General features: G+C 44.4%; 1 protein-coding gene across 1 annotated transcript in view; it reads left to right on the top strand.

The window, feature by feature from the left end:
- Window positions 1-266: 266 nt before the first annotated feature.
- LOC140722883 (uncharacterized) overlaps window positions 267-18,325 on the top strand; it is a 222,387-nt gene continuing 204,328 nt past the window's right edge. The window contains exons 1-2 of the mRNA XM_073037517.1: window positions 267-532; window positions 1,955-2,105. The gene's annotated coding sequence lies outside the window, so the exon portion shown is untranslated. The remainder of the gene's footprint in view (window positions 533-1,954; window positions 2,106-18,325) is intronic.

Below are 18,325 nucleotides of genomic sequence, written 5' to 3'. Positions count from 1 at the left end.
ATCGATGCAATGCTCCTCAGACAGGATGAAGAGGTCAATACTCCCCAATGCCATTAGGCTTTACAATTCAACTGCCAGGACTTAAGAACTTTTTAAAGCTATTATTAATGCTTTTTGAGTTAGTTCTTACTGAGTTAAGTATTGTATGTAATTAGTTTTTGCTACAACAAGTGTATGGGACATTGGAAAAAAGGTTGAATTTCCCCATGGGGATGAATAAAGTATCTATCTATCTATCTATCTAATGAGTAGCTGGAGTCTCTGCCTGGGGGGGGGGGGGGGTCGCCAATCCTGACACGTGATCCCGTTTGCCCCTCCCATTTAACCGCAGATGGGCAGCATCTGGCGTCTGTTTCCGAGGCCCCGCCTCCCGATGATGTAATAATCTCTTCGCGCATGTTCACAGTCTCCGGGTGGACGGTGTTTTCCTCTCCGCTCAGAGCTGAAGTGGGTCGGCTGTGTGTTCAGGAAAGACTTTCGTCTCTTCCGTCGGGATCACTGTCTGCGGGCCGAGGATATCACTTTCCCATCGGTGAGTATTGAGACCGATCCCGAGCGGGGAGATCCGATGTTGGCCGTGAGCCCCGAACTGTGGGCCAGGAATTCATTTGTTTCCCAACTATCTGGGCTCGTCAGAAATGTGTCGACTTCACTTAATCTGCATTGAACGATCCAAACCAGGAGCCCAGGCTGTCTGTTTCCACAGAATTGAAATGGAAGTCCCGCCGTCAGGTCACGTGAGGCTGTGTGCCGCAGATTTGCCCCGCCCTCCGCTTTGTGACGCCAGATCACGTGGTGTGCTTTTGGCCGCTGAGTCCCATTAACTTCCCCGAACTCGCCTCGTTTACTGAGGCTTCTCGCATTTGGCCTGGAGCTTTATGGCTGTTGTGTCTTCTCCCGGACTGGGGTGGGTGAGAAAGGAGAACGTCCCAGGTTGTGGGGATCTTTGGTTTCACTGCCTGCTTTACCGAGGGACTGGGAAGTCTAGGGGGAGAATGGTTCGAGCCTCAGCTCCCCGCAGTAGAGCTGAGCCATACATTACTCCTGCACGTTCATAGCCCAGCGAGGGCGGTCGGTCCAGTATAGACAAGACAAGATCTGTATCCTAGGATCTGTAATACAAATTTCCTGAAATGGTCCTGTTTTCACCTGGAAATGGAGTGATAGTATAACAGTAAAGGAAGCACAACTTTTCCCTGTAAATTATCCTGGAACCGATTTGTCTGTTATTCCTGGAAATGTGTACAGTGCAGTCGTTGCTAATGAGGTTCACATGAATAATCTCAGGAATGATCGGATTTATATATGAGGAGCATTTGATGGTTCTGGACCTGTGCTCAATGGAGGTCAGAGGGGCGGTGGGGGTGGTGGAGGGATGTATGGTTAAGTAAACCTACCGAATGCTGAAAAGCCTGGATACAGTGGACATGGAGAGGATGTTTCCATTAGACAGAGAGTCTGTGATCTGAGAGCACCGTCTCAGAATAAAGATGCTTTCCTTTAAAACTGAGATGAGAAAAAATTTTTGGCCACAAGATGTCTGATCTGTGGAATTTGTTGCCGCAGAATTTGTTTGAGGCTGCCATTTGGGTATATTTGTGAAGATTAATATACTGATGATTGCTGAGTAGTTTCAGGGTTACAGGAGGAAGGCAGGAATATGGTGTTGGAATAAAAATTGGCCATGATTGAATGGCTGAGTGGTGGAGCAGACCAGATGGATTGAATCACCTAATTCTGTTCCTGTGTCTTGTGTCTTACCATGACTGAATGATGGCTCCTTCTTATCCCGTATTGTTTTGTGATGTGTGAGGGACAATTAAAGATTGTTCACTGACATCATTATATTTGCCAACGTTTAAATTTCAGTGAGTTTTGTTCCTAGTAACATTCAGCAGATACGTTTGGTCCTCCTTTTCATTGTTAACGTGCTTCATTATCTTTCATGTTTAAGTTAGACCTGCAGAGAGAGATTTATTGGAAGAAAAACCACGACTGAAGACGAGGGAACAGCAACAAGTGAACCAGCCCGAGGATTGAGAGCATCAACTGGAGAGAACCCATCTGACTTGGAGATTCCAGTGATTCAGTCAGGAGAAAGTTTGGTGAGTCTCATTTACTCAAACACTGGTCCTTTAGACATTACGTACCTGTACAAAGGAAGGTAGGAAATAGTTGGGAGTGAGACTGAATGTGCCCAGAAGAACCAGTTATGCCAGTACCAGTCAGACTCAGTTATGAAGACCCCCCCCCCCCCCACAATTTTCCCTTTAAACTTTTCACCCTTCACCCTTAACCCATGTCCTCTGGTTTTTTTTCTCCCCTAGCCTCAGTGGAAAAAGCCTGCTTGCATTCACTCTATCTATACCCATCATAATTTTATACATCTCTATCAAATCACCCCTCATTCTCCTACGCTCCAGGGAATAAAGTCCTAAACTATTCAACCTTTCTCTGTAACTCAGTTTCTCAAGTCCTGGCAACATCCTTGTAAACCTTCTCTTGCACTCTTTCAACCTTAGTATTATCCTTCCTGTAATTCAGTGACCAAAACTGCACACAATACTCCAAATTTGGCCTCACTAATACCTTATACAACCTCACCATAACATTCCAACTCTTATAATCAATACTTTGATTTATAAAGGCCAATGAACCAAAATCTCTCTTTACTACCCTATCTACCTGTGATGCCACTTTTAGGGAATTTTGTATCAGTATTCTTAGATCCCTCTGTCCTAGTGCACACCTCAGCGCCCTGCCATTTACCTTGTATGTTCTACCTTGGTTTTTCCTTCCAAAGTGCAATACCTCACACATGTCTATATTAAACTACATCTGCCATTTTTCTAGCTGGTCCAGATCCCTCTGCAAGCTTTGAAAACCTTCCTCACTGTCCACTACACCTCCAATCTTTGTATCATCAGCAAATCTGCTGATCCAATTTACCAAATTATCATCCAGATCATTGATATAGATGACAAATAACCATGGACCCAGCACTGATCCCTGTGGCACACCACTAGTCACAGGCCTCCACTCAGAGTAGCAATCCTCCACTACCACTCTCTGACTTCTCCCATTCTCAATTCCCAATCAAATTTACTACCTCACCATGTATACCTAGTGACTGAATCTTCCTAACTAACCTCCCATGCGGGACCTTGTCAAAGGCCTTACTGAAGTCCACTACATCCACTGCCTTGCCTTCATCCACTTTCCTTGTAACCTCCTCGAAAATCTCTAATATATTTGTTAAACATAACCTACCATGCACAAAGCCGTGTTGACTCTCCCTAATAAGTCCCTGTCTGTCTAAACAATTGTCAATCCTATCTCTTAGTACTCCTTCCAATAATTTACCCATGACCAACATCAAACTTACCAGCCTATAATTTCCTGGATTACTTTTTGAGCCTTCTTTAAACAATGGAACAACATGAGCTATCCGCCAATCCTCTGGCACCTCACCCATAGATAACTACTTTTAAATATATCTGCCAGGGCCCCTGCAATTTCAACACTAGTCTCCTTCAAGGTCCGAGGGAATACCCTGTCAGGTCCTGGAGATTTATCTACTTGCCTCAAGGTAGCAAGCACCTCCTCCTCTTCTATCTGTATAGGTTCCATGACCTCAATACTTGTTTGCTTCATTTCCATTGACTCCATGCCAGTTTCCTTAGTAAATTCAGACACAAAAAAATCATTTAACATCTCCCCAATTTCTTTTGGTTCCATACATAGCCGACCACTCTGATCTTCAAGATGACCAATTTTATCCCTTAACTATCCTTTTGCTATTAATATACCTGTGGAAGCTCTTACTATCCTTCACCTTGACTGGCAACACTACCTCATGTCTTCTTTCAGCCCTCCTGATTTCTTCCTTAGGTATTTTTTTGCACTTTTTATACTCCTCAAGTACCTTATTTGCTCCCTGTTTCTTATACATGTCATACATCTCTCTCTTCTTTATCAGAGTTCCAATATCCATCGAGAACCAAGGTTCCTTATTCTTATTCACTTTGCCTTTAATCCTGAGACTTTGTCCCTAGGGTGTCCTCATGGGCCGTCCAGAAATGATTTCAGCTGGTGACAACCCTGTTTTCCCCTGTGGGGTAACCCTTATGTGGAATCGGGCTAATGGTCGGACCTTCAACCAAGTGGGTCCAGTCTCCGCTGTTAGTCTGGCCAGTTTACTCTTCAGAGTGCCATTGGCTCTTTCCACTCTGCCAGCGGCCCGTGGGTGGTGTACAAACTGGAATTGTTGCTTGATAGCTAGTTTGTTACATACTCCTTCATTTACTTTCACCATAAAGTGTGGGCCATTGTTGAACTCAGCATCTCTGGCAGGCCATACCTGGGAATTATTTCCCTTAATAATACCTTCACAACAGTCACAGCAGTATTAATGGTAGTTGGAATAGCTTCAATCCATCTACTAAACACATCTATAATAACTAAGCAGTATCTATAGCAATGGACTCTAGGCAATTCAATAAAATCAACTTGTAGACACGAAAAAGATCCACCTGTCAAGGGAGTCGTACCCGGTGTGCAGGGTACAGGATACCAACCATTCCCTCCTTTCCCAGGAGTGTACAATTATGTATATAATCGACCAGTATTGGTAAAAACTGTGTAGGAACACAAACCTGTCCCGCTGGGGTGATCCAAAAACCCAGGTCGGGGTCTTTCTGGCACCCCATCTGGGACCACAGTTTTCACTCCTCCTCAGAGGCGTCCCCCTGAGAAGAACAAAACTCGAGGTAGCTGTAGAGCGGTGAGTAAGTTGTTTACAAAGGTGGCATTACTAATGGGGTGGCCAGAGGAAGTCAGGAATCCCCATGTTCCCAGAGAGCCCCGTAGTCATGCACAATTCCAAATGCATAACAGGAGTCTGTGTAAACGTTCCCACTTTAGTCTGTTGCTGGGATACAGGCACGAGTCAGAGCAAACAGCTCAGCCTTCTGGGTGGAGACAGCTGCTTCAAAAGAGGCTTGCTCAATTACTTCACTGTCCATCACTATCGCATAGTCAGAATATTGTTTTCCTGATGGATCCACAAAAGAGTTTCCATCCTCATAAAACGTTGCCTCGGGCTAGAGGGGGTATTGCTAAATGGATGGGAGAGTCTGTCCTTCTTTCACTGTGATCCGGAAGGGCTAGAGGGGGTATTGCAGAATGGATGGGAGAGTCTGTCCTTCTTTCACAGTGATCCGGACAGGCTAGAGGGGGTATTGCGGAATGGATGCGAGAGTCTGTCCTTCTTTCACAGTGATCCGGACAGGCTAGAGGGGGTATTGCGGAATGGATGCGAGAGTCTGTCCTTCTTTCACAGTGATCCGGACAGTCTAGAGAGGGTATTGCAGAATGGATGGGAGAGTCTGTCCTTCTTTCACTGTGATCCGGACAGGAGGGCTGACTTCATGGACTGAAATTGCCCAGAGATGGGGTATAACGTCTTGGGTTCGGTCACTGTTAAAAGAATGTCTTACCAGATGTCCTGTTTTCACCTCAAACTCCTTCCAGTATCGGAGTTGGCCCACGGCAAAGTCTTGCCAGTCTCCCTCGGTGCTGGAGGCCTGTTTCATCAGAGTGTAGGCAAGGAGCCCTAGGCTCTTTGGCTTGAACCCAGGGCAAACCCTGAAGGTGGTATGGGGAACCACCAATCCTGTCTGTCGCCAAAAGAAATCTGGAACTTCAGCAAGAAATGCAATGCCGTCTCTTACTTTAACCTCTCCAATCACCGTGACTGGGAATTTCTGTCCCTCGAGGAGTGCATAATATTAGCTTTCCTCAGTTGAGCACCACGTAGGGTCATAACACAGAGTCACATGAGAGTCGGCCGCTGGCAGAAGGTGTTCAAATGTACTGGAGTCCAGATAAAGTGCCCACCCCTGGGTGGTCAGAAACTAAGGAAGCTATCAGTTGTTCGCAGTTCCAGCGTGATATCCTTGTCCGTGCATAGAATCTCGACTTCCAACGGACAGAGGAAGTCTCTCCCTACGAGATTACACCCCCGTCTGGTGGTGACTGTAAATGAAACCTCACACTGGTTCCCCTGGAATTCCACCTGCAGTGGCTGGGTACGTGAATACGTATATTCCGTGCCTTTGAACCCTGACAGAGTGATTGTAGCGTCTGATAGCTGGAATCCCTTTTCCGATACTATTTCCTGATCGAGAGTCGTTGTGGTTGCCTCATATCAGTCATAAATGGAATTGGATTTCCAGCAACTTGCAATATTACACTGGGCTCTTCCTGAGGGTTGACACTCATGGTTGGAAGCATCTTCTTGTCAGTTTCTAAATGGGTTGTTGTCCCCACCTGTCCCTTGGTCGGTTTTTGTTCCCATTTCTGTTTCTCAGATATAGCCCGCTCGCGTCCTTCTTCCCGCTGAGCATATTCACCTTTAATATTAGTTCCCTTCGGGGTTGATGGGGATTCGATAGTTGGGTCCTAATGATATGTCAAAGCTCGTCGCATTCGATTTCGGTCATTGTCAGGCCAATCCATATTATTTGTTTTAATCATATTGGCTAACTTAGTTGGTAAGCATTGGAACAGTAGGGCATTGAACTGGGGGGACAGATTCCCATCATTAAAGTCTTGGTCTCCTGCGAAGGTGCCGTAGCAGGACACAAATCGCTCTCAATAGTCTGGTCCCCATTCCCCAGGTTTAGGTTTGCATTCAGGTACTTTAGTGATGTTTACAGGTTGCTGGAGAGCCCTTTACAAAGCTTGAATGATCTGGTCTGTCTGTTCATTCTCATTATGGTTTCTTGCCTGTAACTCCTGATAGGTTTGGTATCTCAATTCTGCCTTCCATTTCCACCCCTCATCAGCTGAGAGAATCATGCAGGAGAGACCGAATAAATCTTGCAGAGTCGCATTAAACATTTGTGTAGTACTGTGGACACACTGAGCAAACTGTGCTGGTTTTTCTTTTCTATCTGGGGCATGATTCATGATCATTATCATTTCTTGAGGCTTCCAGTCTGCATACACAGGATTCACTGAGGGCTGTCCCTTCTGCTAGTCCTAGGGGGAGCATTTGCTACTGCTGTTCAGGAGGATTTAAACTAATGTGGCGGGGGTATAGGAACAAGTGCAGAGAGACAGAGGGGTGTAAAATGAGAGTAGAAGCAAAAAGTTGTAAGGTGAAAAGTAAAAGTGACAGGCAGTCAAATCCAGGGACAAAAATCAAAAAGGGACACTTTTCAACATAATTGTATAAGTGTTGTAAAAACAAGCCTGAAGGCTTTGTGTGTCAATGCAAGGAGCATTCGTAATAAGGTGGATGAATTGAATGTGCAGATAGTTATTAATGAATATGATATAGTTGGAATCACAGAGACATGGCTCCAGGGTGACCAAGGATAGGAGCTCAACATCCAGGGATATTCAATATTCAGGAGGGATAGACAGGAAAGAAAAGGAGGTGGGATTGTGTTGCTGGTTAGAGAAGAGATTAACGCAATAGAAAGGAAGGACATTAGCCTGGAGGATGTGGAATCGATACGGGTAGAGCTGCGTAACACTAAGGGGCATAAAACGCTGGTGGGATTTGTGTACAGGCCACCTAACAGTAGTAGTGAGGTTGGGGATGGCATTAAACAGGAAATTAGAAATGCGTGCAAAAAAGGAACAGCAGTTATAATGGGTGACTTCAATCTACATATAGATTGGGTGAACCAAATTGGTAAGGGTGCTGAGGAAGAGGATTTCTTAGAATGTGTGCGGGATGGTTTTCTGAACCAACATGTCGAGGAACCAACTAGAGAGCAGGCCATTCTAGACTGGGTATTGAGCAATGAGGAAGGGTTAATTAGCAATCTTGTCATGCGAGACCCCTTGTGTAAGAGTGACCATAATATAGATAGATAGATAGATACTTTATTCATCCCCATGGGGAAATTCAACCTTTTTTCCAATGTCCCATACACTTGTAGCAAAAACTAATTACATACAATACTTAACTCAGTAAAAATATGATATGCATCTAAATCACTAACTCAAAAAGCATTAATAATAGCTTTAAAGATGGAGAGTGACATAGTTAATTCAGAACCAAATGTTCTGAACTTAAAGAAGGGCAACTTTGAAGATATGAGACGTGAATTAGCTAAGACAAACTGGCAAATGATATTTAAACGGTTGACCGTGGATAGAAACATAGAAAATAGGTGCAGGAGTAGGCCATTCGGCCCTTCGAGCCTGCACCGCCATTCAGTATGATCATAGCTGATCATCCAACTCAGAACCCTGTACCTGCTTTCTCTCCATACCCCCAATCCCTTTAGCCACAAGGGCCATATCTAACTCCCTCTTAAATATAGCCAATGAACTGGCCTCAACTGTTTCCTGTGGCAGAGAATTCCACAGATTCTCCACTCTCAGTGTGAAGAAGTTTTTCCTCATCTCGGTCCTAAAAGTCTTCCCCTTTATCCTTAAACTGTGACCCCTCATTCTGGATTCCCCCAACATCGGAAACAATCTTCCTGCATCTAGCCTGTCCAATCCCTTTAGAATTTTATACATTTCAATAAGATCCCCCCTCAATCTTCTAAATTCCAGCGAGTAAAAGCTTAGTCGATCCAATCTTTCTTCATATGAAAGTCCTGCCATCCCAGGAATCAATCTGGTGAACCTTCTTTGTACTCCCTCTATGGCAAGGATGTCTTTCCTCAGATTAGGGGACCAAAACTGCACACAGTACTCCGGCTGTGGCCTCACCAGGGCCTTGTACAACAGCAGTAGAACCTCCCTGTTCCTATACTTGAATCCTCTTGCTATGAATGCCAACATACCATTTGCCTTTTTCACCGCTTGCTGTACCTGCATGCCCACTTTCAGTGACTGGTGTACAATAACACTCAGGTCTCATTGCACCTCCCCTTTTCATAATCGGCCATTCAGATAATAATTTGTTTTATTGCATATGAATGTTGAGGAACAAACTAGAGAGCAGGCCATTCTACATTAGGTATTGAGCAACGAGGAAGGAAATGTTGTCGTGCGAGACCCCTTGGGTAAGAGTGACCATAATATGGTGGAATTCTTCATTAAGATGGAGAGTGACATAGTTAATTCAGAAACAAAAGTTCTGAACTTAAAGAAGGTTAACTTTGAAGGTATGAGACGTGAATTAGCTAAGATAGTCTGGCAAATGATACTCAAAGGGTTGACGGTGGATATGCAATGGCAAGCATTTAAAGATCACATGGATGAACTACAACAATTGTTCATCCCAGTTTGGCAAAAGAATAAACCAGGGAAGGTAGTGCACCCATGGCTGACAAGGGAAATTAGGGATAGTATCAAGTCCAAAGAAGAAACATAAATTAGCCAGAAAAAGCGGCATACCTGCGGACTGGGAGAAATTCAGAGACCTTAATTAGGAAAGGGAAAAAAGGTTATGAGAGAAAGCTGGCAGGGAACATAAATTACAGCTTTGTGAAAAGAAAAAGATTGGTCAAGACAAATGTAAGGACCTTTACAGTCAGAAGCAGGTGAAATGATCATAGGGAACAAAGACATGGCAGACCAATTGAATAACAACTTTGGTTCTGTCTTCACTAAGGAGGACATAAATAATCCTCCGGAAATAGTAAGGGACCGAGGGTCTAGTGAGATGGAGGAACTGAGGGTAATACATGTTAGTAGGGAAGTGGTGTTAGGTAAATTGAAGGGATTAAAGGCAGATAAATCCCCAGGGCCAGATGGTCTGCATCCCAGAGTAGCCCAAGAAATAGTGGAAGCATTAGTGATAATTTTTCAAAACTCCTTAAATTCTGGATTAGTTCCTGAGGATTGGAGGGTGGCTAATGTAACCCCAGTTTTTAAAAAAGGAGGGAGAGAAAAACCGGGGAATTATAGACCAGTTAGTCTGACGTCAGTGGTGGGGAAAATGCTAGAGTCGGTTATCAAAGATGTGATAACAGCACATTTGGAAAGAGGTGAAATCATTGAACAAAGTCAGCATGGATTTGTGAAAGGAAATTCATGTCTGACGAATCTTATAGAATTTTTTTTAGGTGTAACTAGTAGAGTGGATAGGGGAGAGCCAGTAGATGTGGTATATTTAGATTTTCAAAAGGCTTTTGACAAGGGCCCACACAGGAGATTAGTGTGTAAACTTATAGCACACGGAATTGGGGGTATGGTATTGATGTGGATAGAGAATTGGTTGGCAGACAGGAAGTAAAGAGTGGGAGTAAATGGGACCTTTTCAGAATGGCAGGGAGTGACTAGCGGGGTACCGCAAGGCTCAGTGCTGGGACCCCAGTTGTTTGCATTATATATTAATGATTTAGATGAGGGAATTAAACGCAGCATCTCCAAGTTTGCAGATGACACGAAGCTGGGCGGCGGTGTTAGCTGTGAGGAGGATGCAGGGTGATTTGGATAGGTTAGGTGAGTGGGCAAATTCATGGCAGATGCAATTTAATGTGGATAAATATGAGGTTATCCATTTTGGTTGCAAGAACAGGAAAACAGATTATTATCTGAACAGTGGCCGATTAGGAAAAGGGGAGGTGACCTGGGTGTCATTGTACACCAGTCATTGAAGAGAGGCATGCAGGTACAGCAGGCGGTGAAAAAGGTGAATGGTATGCTGGCATTCATAGCAAAAGGATTTGAGTACAGGAGCAGGGAGGTTCTACTGCAGTTGTACAAGGCCTTGGTGAGACTGCACCTAGAGTATTGTGTGAAGTTTTGGTCCCCTAATCTAAGGAAAGACATTCTTGCCATAGAGGGAGTACAAAGAAGGTTCACCAGATTGATTCCTGGGATGGCAGGATTTCATATGAAGAAAGACTGGATCGACTAGGCTTATACTCACTAGAATTTAGAAGATTGATGGGGGATCTTATTGAAACGTATAAAATTCTAAAGGGATTGGACAGGCTAGATGCAGGAAGATTGTTTCCGATGTTGGGGGAGTCCAGAACGAGGGGTCACAGTTTAAGGATAAAGGGGAAGACTTTTAGGACCGAGATGAGGAAAAACTTCTTCACACAGAGAGTGGAGAATCTGTGGAATTCTCTGCCACAGGAAACAGTTGAGGCCGGTTCATTGGCTATATTTAAGAGGGAGTTAGATATGGCCCTTGTGGCTAAAGGGATTGGGGGTATGGAGAGAAAGCAGGTACAAGGTTCTGAGTTGGATGATCAGCCATGATCATACTGAATGGCGTTGCAGGCTCGAAGGGCCGAATGGCCTACTCCTGCACCTATTTTCAATGTTTCTATGTGTGGAAAATTAGAATCTCCCACAATCACAACCTTGTGCTTACTACAAATATCTGCTATCTCCTTACAAATTTGCTCCTCCAATTCTCACTCCCAATTAGGTGGTTTATAATACACCCCTATAGGTGTTACTATACCTTTCCCATTCCTCAATTCCATCCAAATCGGCTCCCGAAATGAGCCCTGTAATCTATCCTGTCAAAGCACTGCTGTAATATTTTCTCGGACAAGCATTGCAATACCTCCCCCTCTTGCCCTTCTGACTCTATCACACCAGAAGCAACGAAATCCAGGAATATTTAGTTGCCATTCACACCCCTCCTGCAACCATGTTTCACTAATAGATACAACATCATTTTTCAGTTATCAATCCATACTCTAAGCTCATCCACCTTTCTTACAATGCTCCTAGCATTAAAATAGATGCATTCAAGAAACTTTCCACCTCTTCCTCTCTGTTTATCCCTAAACAACTTTATTATCTCTTTTTTTTCCTTCTCCCCTACATCTTCAGTCTGAGCGCTCCTACATCAGGGAGGAAGTTCAAATCAGCTCCGTGTTAAAAGTTTAGCCATCACGGTGACTGAAGGCAGCTGCAGGTTCATGAGGGACTGTTACTGTCAGATTCTGCAGTTCTTGCGGCTGCTCATCGCACCCAGGACTGAACCCTGGTCACTGAGCCTTGGAGGAGTCTGTTCTGCTGATGTTAGCCTTAAACTAGACTGGTGTTTAATATTGTGGATCTAGATAGATAGATAGATACTTTATTCATCCCCATGGGGAAATTCAACATTTTTTCCAATGTCCCATACACTTGTTGTAGCAAAAACTAATTACATACAATACTTAACTCAGTAAGAATATGATATGCATCTAAATCACTAACTCAAAAAGCATTAATAATAGCTTTAAAAAGTTCTTAAGTCCTGACAGTTGAATTGTAAAGCCTAATGGCTTTGGGGAGTATTGACCTCTTCATCCTGTCTGAGGAGCATTGCATCGATAGTAACCTGTCGCTGAAACTGCTTCTCTGTCTCTGGATGGTGCTATGTAGAGGATGTTCAGGGTTTTCCATAATTGACCGTAGCCTACTCAGCGCCCTGCGCTCAGCCACCGATGTTAAACTCTCCAGTACTTTGCCCACGACAGAGCCCGCCTTCCTTACCAGCTTATTAAGACGTGAGGCGTCCCTCTTCTTAATGCTTCCTCCCCAACACGCCACCACAAAGAAGAGGGCGCTTTCCACAACTGACCTATAGAACATCTTCAGCATCTCACTGCAGACATTGAATGACGCCAACCTTCTAAGGAAGTACAGTCGACTCTGTGCCTTCCTGCACAAGGCATCTGTGTTGGCAGTCCAGTCTAGCTTCTCGTCTAACTGTACTCCCAGATACTTGTAGGTCTTAACCTGCTCCACACATTCTCCATTAATGATCACTGGCTCCATATGAGGCCTAGGTCTCCTAAAGTCCACCACCATCTCCTTGGTCTTGGTGATATTGAGACGCAGGTAGTTTGAGTTGCACCATATCACAAAGTCCTGTATCAGTTTCCTATACTCCTCCTCCTGTCCATTCCTGACACACCCCACTATGGCCGTGTCATCAGCGAACTTCTGCACATGGCAGGACTCTGAGTTATATTGGAAGTCTGATGTGTACAGGGTGAACAGGACCTGAGAGAGTACGGTTCCCTGCGGCGCTCTTGTGCTGCTGACCACCGTGTCAGACCTACAGTCTCCCAACCGCACATATTGAGGTCTATCTGTCAACTAGTCACCACTCCGTGGGATAGGAGATTTCCCGTGAATTTCATGGAAACATATAAATGCACAGCACATTACAGATGCTTTGTCCCACATTGCTGTGCCGACCATGTATCTTACTCTAGAAGCTGCTTAGAATTACCCTGCCACATAGCCACCCATTTTCCTAAGCTCCATGTACCTATCTGAGAGTCTCTTAAAAGACCCTATTGTATCCGCCTCCACCACTGTTGCTGGTGGTGCATTCCACACACACACCACTCTTTGCTTAAAAAACTTAGCTCTGACATCTCCTCTGTCCCTACTTCCAAGAAGCTTAAACTGATCCCCCTCATGTTAGCCATTTCAGCCCTGGGGAATAAGCCTCTGGCTATCCACACGACCAATGCCTCTCATCATCTTATACACCTGCATGATTTTTTCCAGGGTGAATAAGACGATGAGCTTACTGTGGTTTTGACTTTCTCTCTCTCTCTCCTTGTGAGGCTGATGTCACAGTCCCGCCTCACTCAGGCACTTAAAGTGACACTCACAGTAAACGAACCTGCGGTCTCATAACACAATGCACCTCTAAAGTCTGACAGCAGACTAGCGAGTAAATCTTTGATGGTGCAGAGTCAGAAACCAAAGAGTTGCCAGATTGAGTCAGGGCTTTGGGGCTGCAAAGAGAGATGGCGTCTAGAGTTTACGAGGAGGAGGAGCAATCAGACCAGCAGAATGTGGCTACAAAAGAAAGGTCAGAAACATTTGGAAACTGGTTGACCGAAAAAAAGATGGTTAATTTCAGACAGCAATTGTGGAGAGGAATAAAAAGACAATGTTTAGGCAGAGCCCCTTCCGCATGCCTAGCCTGTGTACTCCGCTGCTTAGTTGCTCTCTGAATTCCAGAGTTCCTCCAGCATTTTGTGTGTGTGCGTCTCTGTATTTCCAGCAACTGCAGAATCTCCTGTGTTTTATATCTGCATTTTACTTTGGCATTAGATACACGTTGATATTGAGTAGATTGCTTATAGGAGCCACTTTCTGCGTTAAAACAGCTGCAGATTTTTCTATACACACTAAAAAAAATGAGGTATGGACATTGAACCGGTGCTTGCAGAAATGTTTAATGGCACCGTGATTACCCATAGGGCCATGCGTTAAGAATTTTGCTGGTCCTGAAGTGCCGATGAAATGCGCAGGCGTCAGGCTGAGGACGTCCCTGAGTTTCACGCATGCGCGCAGTACACAGAAGGCCTTGAAAATGTCGGCTGCAGGTAAGAGCGATTCTCCGTGTTTTTATCTTAAACACGGACTTTGGGACGATTCCTGTGAAATCTGGTCACTGTGACCAGCAATCCCGGGACAGTCCTGCCCTCTTCCCTCTCTCTCAGCCCCATGATCCGTACACAGGCCCCAGGGAGCTTCCGGTTGATGAGGGAATGGGAACCGATGCATCTCTCAGACAGAGCTGAGCTCCAGCTATCTAAATGCAAGGATTAGGAACTCGGAGAAAGGGAACAAAATCTTTTACATCAGCAGTTGAGAAAATCGGCATTAGTACTCTTTTCCGTAGATGCTGCCTGGCCTGCTGAGCTCCTCCAGTATTTTGTGTGTGTTGCTTCCTCTACCTCCTCTTGCTCTGGACTTTTCTACCGGTGAGAACATGTTTTGTCCCATTCTCTCTGGGTACGTAATGATATCAAACACCTTTGCCCTGGGCAACAAGTAGCTTTCACATCCCAAATGTGCCAGACTCCAGTGAAACAGACTACTGCCCTTCCCTTCATATTCATTGGCATTGCATTCACTGAGTTCACCACCGTCAGTCATTGGGGGAGGGTTCAGGGGGAATATTTATGTAGAATACAGAAACTAGAGAAACTAGTGATGCCTGTTTGCATTTTGGTGATGCAAAAGTTGCTGGAGAATTTGCAAGTGGGAAGAAGTGGAGTGATATTTGGAAATCTGACTTTTTAAAGCGTAATTTAGCAAGGAAACCACATATGGACAATGTGCAAAAGCTTTGGTGAGAAAATCCTCCATTTCCTGTTACAGGCCTGCTACATAGGTTGTGTGAGAGTGCATGTGAACTCGATCAAACCCAGAGGAGATCAAAGTTCCTATTGACAGTGATTTGCTAGCTGTGAAAATGAATACCTCTCTATATAAAATTCACTGTGCACATCTTGTCACTGAGTAAAAAATGCACAGTACAAGATTTATCTGCACACTAGTTATTACAAATTAGAGGGGAGATTATTACAAATTAGAGGGGTATTGGAGGGAAGGAGGGGAGACCTCCAGTGTCCCTGATGCCCTCACCTACAAGATGTGCAGCTTGTAACCCTGCACTTCAATGAGCTGCAACTTGAAATGGGTGAATTCCAGATCATCCAGCAGTTGGAGGGGGTGATAGATATGACATGAAGAGAGGTGAGTTACACCCAAGGTGCAGGACACAGGAAACTGGGTGAGAGTCAGGAAGGGGAATGAGGTTAAATAGGCATCACAGAGTACTCTCGTGGCCATCCCCAACAACAACAGGTGGACCACTTTAGAAGCTGTTGGGGGGAATTACCTGGCAGAGGAAAGTCAAAAGGCTGATAGGGGATTCGTTAGTTAGAGGAACAGAACAAGAAGGGACGAATATCCCAGTGGTAAGGCTTGCTAGTGGTAGTGAGCAGGGGAGGGGGTGATGTGGTTAAAATAAGTTGGAGGGGGCATGGGAGCCAGAATGACAGAACAGATAATGGAAAGGGTGAATTGAATTGACTTTATTAAATACATATTTCATAAACATGTGGAGTAGAAATATTTCCCTTACATCATATAAATGTGCAATGTGTAATTTATAGTAGTTTATAATAGATAGTTTGCTCATAGGACAGTCAATATAACATTGAAATGCAATTGTATCAGCATGAATTAATCAGTCTGATGGCCTGGTGGAAGATGATGTCCTGGAGCCTGTTGCTCCTTTTGCTGTGGTACCGTTTCCTGGATGGTAGCAGCAGGAACAGTTTGTGGTTCTGATGAATTGGGCCTGTTTGACCCTGATATTCGTTGGGCCCTTTTAACACACCTGTCTGTGTAAATGTACTGAGTCATGGAAAGTAGATTGTGCAATGTATAATTTCCTTGTTTATATTTAGAGACATTTTTTGGTGTATAAAATGATGAGGGGTATTGAGCGTGTGAGTGGCCAGAGGAGTGTTTTTTTTCCCCAGGGTTGAAATGGTTAATGCCACTTTTCCACACTCCCATAGACCCTTTGTCCATCTCCTGAGTAAATAGAGATGGAAAAACATTTAAGATCTCCACCATCTGCTTTGATTCCACACGTGGATTGCCATTCCGGTCTTCCAGAGGACCAACTTTGTGCCTTGCAATCCTTTTGCTCTTAATCTATCACTAGAATCCCTGAGGATTATCCTTCACCTTTTCTGTGACAGCAACCTCATGCCATCTTTTAGCCATCCTGATTTATTTCTTATGTGTTCTCTTGCATTTCTTCTACTCCATAAGAAACTGACTGCCTATCCCTGTTATGCAATTCCATTTTGTGCTTTACCAGGGTCTCAATATCTCTTGCAATCCAAGTTTCCCTACAGTTTCTATCTTTACCTTTTATTCTGACATACCCGCTTACTACTTTCAAAATTTCGCTTTGAAGGCCTCCCATTTACCAAGCACACCTTTGCCATAAAGCAGCATGTCCCAATCCACAGTTGCCAGATCCTAGTATCTTAATTCCAGGTGTTGATCCATACCCTGAACACATCCGCCTTTCCTACGCTGCTCCTTGTATTGAAATATACAGGGCTCAGCATATTCACTGTACCATGCTCAACTTTTTCATTCCTGACTTTGTCTGAGGCCTGAACAACACAACCTCTCCACTACCATTCAGGCTCCCATTCCCCCTGCAACTTTAGTTTAACCCTCCTTACCCCCACCTCCCAGCATGCAGATCTTAAACCCCTTTGGCTTTCCTCTCCCAGATCAATAAAAAGGTGCATACCAGGTACAGGCAGATAGGAACAAATGGGGTACTTATGAAATACAGGAAATTCAAGTGAACACTTATGAAAGAAATAAAGGCATGAGGTTGCCCCAGCAGACAAGGTGAAGGAGAATCCTCAGGGATTCTGCAGACATGTTAAGAGCAAAAAGATTGCAAGGGAAAAAAATAATTCTCTGGAAGATCAGAATGGTAATCCATATGAAGGGATAACATAGACTTGGGAATATTTTTTTGCATCCGTATTTACTCAGGAGATGAACACAGAGTCTACAGAAGTGAGGCAAAGCCGCATCAACTTCATGGACCCTGGACAGATTACAGAGGTGGAGGGGTTTGCTGTCTTGAGGCAAATCAGTGTGGATCAATCCCCAGGGCCTGACAAGTTGTTCACTAGGACCCTGCGGAAGACAGGTGCAGAAATTATTGGGGCCTAAGCACAGATATTTAAATCATCCTTAGTGACAGGTGAGGTACTGGAGGATTGGAGGACAGATTGTTCTGCTGTTCTAGAAAGGCTGTAAAAATAAACTAGGAAATTATATGTTGGTGAGCTTGACATCAGAACTGGGAAAGTTATTGGACTGTGTGTGCAGGAACCAAGTATATACTGTAAGTATTTGGATAGGTGTGGACTGATAAAGGATAGACAGCATGGCTCTCGCCAATCTTATAGAGTCTCTCGAGGAAGTTATCAGGGTAGTAGATGAAGGCAAGGCAGTGGATGTTGTCTACATGGACTTTAGCAAGGCACTTGACAAAGTCTCATATGGGAGCTTGGTCAAGAAGGTTCAGTCACTCAGCATTCAAGATGAGACAGTAAATTGGATGAGACACTGTCTTTGGGAGAAGCCAGAGTGTGGTAGCAGATGGTTGCCTCTCTGACTGGAACCTGTGACTAGTGGTGTGCCACAGGGATCAGTGCTGGATCTGTTGCTGTTTGTCATCTATATCAGTAATCTGGATGATAGTGTGGTTAACTGGATCAGCAAATTTGTGGATGACACCAAGATTGGTGGTCTAGTGGACAGTGAGGAAGACTATCATGGCTTGCAGTGTGATCTGGACCAGGTGGCAAAATGGTTTGAGAAATGGAAAATGGAATTTAATGCAGACCAGTGTGAGTTGTTGCACTTTGGTATGACCTACCAAGGGAGGTCTTTCACAGTGACTGGTCGGGCACGGAGGAGTGTTGTAGAAGAAAGGGACCTGGGAATACAAGTCCTTAATTCACTGAAAGTGGTATCACAGGTAGATAGGGATGGGAAGAATGATTTCAGCCCATTGCCCTTCATG

This window comes from Hemitrygon akajei, unplaced genomic scaffold (genome assembly GCF_048418815.1).
Source record: "Hemitrygon akajei unplaced genomic scaffold, sHemAka1.3 Scf000092, whole genome shotgun sequence".
Lineage (NCBI taxonomy): Eukaryota > Metazoa > Chordata > Chondrichthyes > Myliobatiformes > Dasyatidae > Hemitrygon > Hemitrygon akajei.
Note: the sequence above shows the minus strand (reverse complement) of the source record. Positions and strands in the feature narration are given on the sequence as shown.